At 42.5% G+C, this 6,000-nt stretch overlaps 1 protein-coding gene across 1 annotated transcript in view; it reads left to right on the top strand.

Moving 5' to 3' along the window:
* Nucleotides 1–6,000, top strand: part of ZXDC (ZXD family zinc finger C) — a 36,434-nt gene that overhangs the window by 8,938 nt on the left and 21,496 nt on the right. The window lies entirely within an intron of this gene.

The raw sequence follows: 6,000 nt of genomic DNA, 5'->3' as shown, positions 1-6,000 counted from the left end.
AGGGCGGGTGTTGTGAGAATGATGAAGTCAACATATGTACTAATGTGCTGGACACAAGTGATGTATGTACGGATTGTGATGAGTTGTATGAGCCCCTAATAAAATGATTATTTTAAAAAATGTGCTGGAAAACCCGGCTTATACACGAGTATATACGGTAAATTTTATTTGGGAGCCAAACCAAAACTCACTGCCATGGAGTTGATTACTACTCATAGTGACCCTATAGGACAGAGTAGAACTACTGTGGTTTTCTGAGACTGTAAATCTTTTCAGGAGTAGAAAGCCTTATTTTTCTCCAATGGAGTGGCTGTTGGTTTCGAACTGCTGACCTTTCAGTTAGCAGCCACTCTGGTGGTGGTCATGCAAAGTGGATGATTCAAGCAGCCTGTCACAGAGTAAGCCAATTCATGAGATGGGCAGAAGGGAGAGTGGGGATATTGAGTACTAGCAGCCTGAAAGACAAATTAAACCATGCCCATCGATATCTGCTTCCTTGAGCAACATAAGGGGTGCTTTATAGATAGAGCTTTGGGGAAGGGATCTTCTGGAGCAGTGTGCCCTATGAGATAGGCCATTTGCTTCTCGGATTGTTCTCTGCTTGGAGGCTTGTGTGTGTATTCCAGCTGCAGGTATTAACTGAATTCTTGCCTTTGAGATAAAACTTACTGACATTGAGTTGATTCCGATTACAGCGACCCTATAGGACAGGGTCGAACTGCCACTTTGGGATTCTGAGACTGTAAACTACGGGAGTAGGAAGCCTCATCTATCTTTTGTAGGGGGGCTGGTGGGTTTGAATTGCTGACCTTGCAGTCAGCAGGCCAAAGTGTTTAACCAGCTACACCAAAAACTTGTGAAGGGTAACAGCCAAGATTTTTCACTTCGTCATGAGTTCTTATAGGACTGCAAGATTGAAACAGAAGGCGAGCAAGTACAGGAAGCTTCAGCAGAACGCTGAGTCACAGCGTAGCATCAGTGGCACAGTGTGTAAGCACTTGGCTGCTACCTGAAACGTCAGCAGTTCAAACCCACCAGTGTCTTTTCCAGGGAAAAAGACCTGGCAGTCTGCTCCTGTAAAGATGATGGCCTCTGCTCCTTACTCACCTTCATGAAAGGATCACTGAAGGTCAGGGTGCTACAGCAAAGTGTGGTGAAGAAAGCAGATAGTTCCCAGCTGTCAATCAGAATAGTGTCTGGAGTCTTAAAAACTTGTAATCAAACAAGCAGCCATCTAAGGGAGGAGTCATCTAAGTCCATACGGAAGAAGTACACCAGCTTGTGTGTTCCAAAGACGACAATAACAAAATTGAAATATGACAAAGGGAAAAGTATCAGAGCCTAAATTGCGAACACCCAATTTGTAGAATTCTATGGAGGACAGTGGGAGCCCAAAACCCATCTGCAGAGTATCTAGTCAGATCAAGCCACTGGCAGATCCCCTCTAGCCACAGGCAAGGGTCTTGAACAGCCTTACTATCAGAGATCATTGTCATCGTGATTATACTGGATCAAACTTGATACTTGGTCAGTTGTCCTCCCTTGTGACCCAACCAGAAATTGTTCTAGGTGCAAGTATTTCTTGCTTGTTCCATGACAAATATTTCTTCCCTTGCCTTTTAAATATTCATTGCGGTCTTTTCTTTCTTACTCATTATTTATATTTTTATCTCTGTATTATTATTATTTTATCCTTAGCGCTTTAAACAAAAACAAAGGGTTCAGCACAGAGGAGAAGGCTAAACAAAAGTGTCTTACACAAAGGAAACAGGATCATGGCCTGGGAAACCCTCTGGAGGCAGTTGCATTCTGTCTGACAAGCCCACACTGAGTGGGAATCAACAGTGGCTCTGAATCCTAACCCGATATTCTCCATTACGTTTCTGACTAGTTAGAGAACTTATTTGCGGCCAGCTACTAATCAGTGACATGTTTAAATGTGTTGCTTGGAATAAACAATGTGTATGACCTGAAACTCTAGTAGCAACTTCTTGACTTACCCTCATATGGGATCCATGGATACTGATCATTTTATTTGTTCTTTTCCAATCTGGATATCTTTAAATTCTTTTTCTTATTATTCTGGCTAGGGCTTCTAATATTACCCAGAAGTAGTAATAGTTGGTACTTTTGTCTTTTTCAGAATTCAAAGGGAAATCTCTTATCTTTATTAAGTATAATGCTGATGACTCTTGGCTTTTCATGTGTCCTGACCATATTGAGGAATTTCTAGTTCAATCTTAGTTAGGGTTTTCATCAAGAAACAGTGTTGGCGTCTTGCTGATAGTTCTTGAGTCAGTACAACAGGTGCCTAGCGTTGGCAAACTAGATTCCTTCTTTTACTTGGCTTTAGGCTTTGGTTCTTTGGAACAGCACTTGAACAGTTTCCCTTGTAAAGCCTAGTTTTCTACCCTAAGGTTTTCCTTTCCCAGGGTAAGTTACAAAGAAGATAGTTGGATACTTTACAAATAAAGTATCCCTGGCCTACAGAGAGGATTGGTTAGTTTGTGGAACCTGCTAGGAGGGCGAGGGGGTACCTGGAAGTTGAAAAGGAGTTGTGTATTAAGCAGCTAACCCCTCAGTAGAAAGAAACGTTTGGAAAGCAGAAGGAAGAACAAAGTGAGAAACAACAGAGAGAGGGGGAGGGGGGGGGCGGGGAGGCAGGCAACTTCCTATAAGAGCTTTAACACCAGTCAAAGACCATATCACTGAAGAAAGTGAGAGATCTAGAATGGGCGCAGTGACAGAACCAGTGGTGACAGGCAGCAGGAGCAAGAGAACGCTGCCCTGAGAGTGTCCGGAGGAGCCTGCTCTTGAGGCTGAGGGGAGCTGAGAAAGCTGTCTTGTACTGAAGAAGGCAGATTTTGCCTACCTATTTCCACCTCCTGTTTTTGAGTTGTATTCTGTTCTTTAATAAACCACTGAACTCTAAGTGCAGTTCTTGAGTTTTGTGAAACAGTGACTTGCTGAACCCAAATGGGGGAGAGAAGAGTACTAAGGAGAAGGAGAGGGCTGGTGCCAGAGGGGTGGTCCAAGAGCTTAGAGAATGTGGAAGTCTCGGTTCTTTTACTTCCACTTGGTAAGAATTGGCTTTTTCCTGGTTCTTTCATTTTATATTACTGATACCAGGGGTTAACAAATATGTATATGTTTATATTTATACTTTAATGCAAACTTACTATTGGTCAGAACAGAGGGACTGTTCCTGTGGTGAGTAAGAGTTGCTTTTGGTAGGAAGCTTTTTGGAAAAGTGTGTCTGCATGCCTTTGCTGTAATTCTCGCTCTCTAAGACCATTACATGGCTCCTGGGCATTTGCCTCGTAGTGGTAAAATGAGAAGGGTGGCTTTGGTGCTGAGATGGCTCCCAGCTCTACCTATCACAGGATTATTGTCATTCGTGTTGTTAGCTGCCATTGAACCGACTCCCAACCCATGGGAGCCAGTGAAACACTCCCTGTGTAACAGGCTGAAACGTGGCCCAGTTCAGCTTCGTCTGCAGGATTGTTGTTGTGACCCCTGTATTTAAAGTGCCTTCTAACCCAGGAGGTTGATCTTCCAGCACTACAGCAAACAATCTTGTTTGAAGTCCATAGTTTCACTGCCCATTTTTGGAAGTCCGTGCTTGTCAGGCAGTGATGGCTAGTGTGTTGCTCTGAGGCTGGAGGCTATGCCACTCTTATTTCAAATACCGGCAGGTCACCCATGGTGGACAGGTCTCATCAGAACTTCAGGACTGGAATAGGCTAGGAAGAAAGCTCTGAAGATCGACTTCTGAAAAGATTGACCTCATGAATAGCTCTGGAACATTGTCTGACAATAGCGCCATAAGATGGGCCCCTCAGGTTGGAAGGCACTCAGAACAAGACTGCAGAAGAGCTGCCTCCTGTAAGTAGAGTCCGCCTTAATGATGTGGATGACAAAGTACAGGACTGTCACTTGGCTGATAGGGCACAAGTGACAACAAGAAGAAACAACTGCAGACTTCACTAATCACCAGAATGTGGGATGTGTGAAGTATCAGTCTTAGAAAATGGGAATAAAAAATGGAACACACACAAATTGAGATCCTGGGCATTAGTGAGCTGACGTGGACTGATGTTGGCCATTTTGCATTGGGCAATCTCTTGGTACTATGCCAAGAATGACAATCAAAGAGAAATGACTTACATTTGTCATACACACACACACACACACACACACACACACACACACACACTTTTGTTTACAAGATCGATACTGAAATACAGGAGCCTTGGTGGTGTCGTGGGTTACATGTTGGGCTGCTAACCACAAGTTCAGTTAAAACTACCAATGGCTTAGCAGGAGAAAAATGGGACTTTCTACTACCATGAAGAGTTGCAATTTCAGAAGCCCACAGGGGCAGTTCTACACTGTCCTGTAGGGTCACTGAATCAGAATTTACTCAATGGCAGTGAGTTTTGGTGTCCTGAAGTACAATGCTGTTAGTGATTGGATAATGTTAACACTCGTACAAGGGGAAAGATGCGACTTTCTCTTCCTTTAAAGAGTTACAGCCTTGGAGACCCACCGGGGCAGTTCTACTCTTGTTCTGTAGGGTTGCTATGAGTCAGAATCAACCCCATGTCAGTGAGTTTTCAAGGAAGACTAATAGGAGTATTACTCAGATTTCTTCTACCAATCAATAATGCCCAAAATGAAAAAATTAGATTTTTGCCAACTCCTGCAGTCTGAAATTGATCAAGCATGCGATCAAAATGCATTGATGAGTTATTGGTAATTAGGAATGTGAAATTAGGAAATGAGAAAGGATCGGTGGTTTGGTGATAGAAACAGCTATAGATCACGTGATAGAATTTTGCAAGCTCAGTGACTTCTTTTCAAATTGCTTTTTCTACCAACATAAGGGTGACTATACGTGGCCCTCACCAGATAGAAACATCAGTCAAGAAATCAAATGGTGCTTCACAACTCTTTTTAATATATTTTAAACCCTTGAGCTGTATGATTTGTGAATTATATGTCAATAAAACTATGTAAAAAATCAAATGATATTGGATTGGGCAAGTCTGATGCAAAAGTTCTCTTTAAAATATTATAATGCAAATATTTAACTTTGAAGACTGGTGCACCTGTCCCAAGCCATGGTATTTCCAATCACCTCATAGGTGAGCCAAAAGCTGTACTCATTGAGTAAAGAAATCTGATAAAAATTGATACATTTGAATTATGGTGTTGACCAAGAATATTAAAAGCACCATCGGCAGGCTGAACAACCTATCTCTTACAGCCAGAATGCTCCTTTAGAAGCAAGGGTGGTGAGACTTTGTCATGTCCTTAGGGCTTATTGTCGGGAGAGACTCACCCCGGAAAAAGACACGGTGTGTGGTAGAGGGCCAGTGAAAAAGCAGAAGATGCTGAATGAGATGAATTGATAGAGTGACTGCACCAGTGGGCTCAAATACAGCAATGATTGTGAGGATGGGGAAGGACTAGGCAGTGTGCTGTGTGTTGTACATAGAATTGCTGTGTGTTGAACACATTAGATGGTACCAAACAAGAACAATTTTCAGAAGTAAGTCCTCAGGCCTTTCTGTTCTTTTTGAGTTCATAAGTTCTGCAGAAATCTCCCTGTGGGTGACCCTGTGCTAGTATTTGAAATACCCACGGCATACCTTCCACCATCAGAGGAGTGGCTCAAGCCACCACTGTATTGTGAATGACAGACAAGTGATGGGTTATTTGTGTAGTAATGCCATAATTAAGGTGATTGATATTCAATGTGGAAGAACATGTGTATTTTGTATGACTTAATTTTTCCAACTGCTTTGGGTAAAGAAGCAGGTATGAAGTTAACTTGTCCAAGATCATGTGTCTTCTAAGGTTGATAAAACATTTTTTCTCCCTAAGGGTTTTACTGTATTTCTTAGCCTGTAAAAAGCACGTTGCTTTCTGTATTCAGTGCTGTGCTGCTGCTCCTAGGGTTATCTGTTCTCTCACTGGCAGCCAAGGCATGGTGAT

This window comes from Echinops telfairi, unplaced genomic scaffold, assembly GCF_000313985.2.
Source record: "Echinops telfairi isolate 266 unplaced genomic scaffold, ASM31398v2 ScPeMD7_31;HRSCAF=116, whole genome shotgun sequence".
NCBI classification, from domain to species: Eukaryota; Metazoa; Chordata; class Mammalia; order Afrosoricida; family Tenrecidae; genus Echinops; species Echinops telfairi.
The sequence above is the reverse complement of the archived record's forward strand: the minus strand, read 5'-3'. Positions and strand labels throughout refer to the sequence as shown.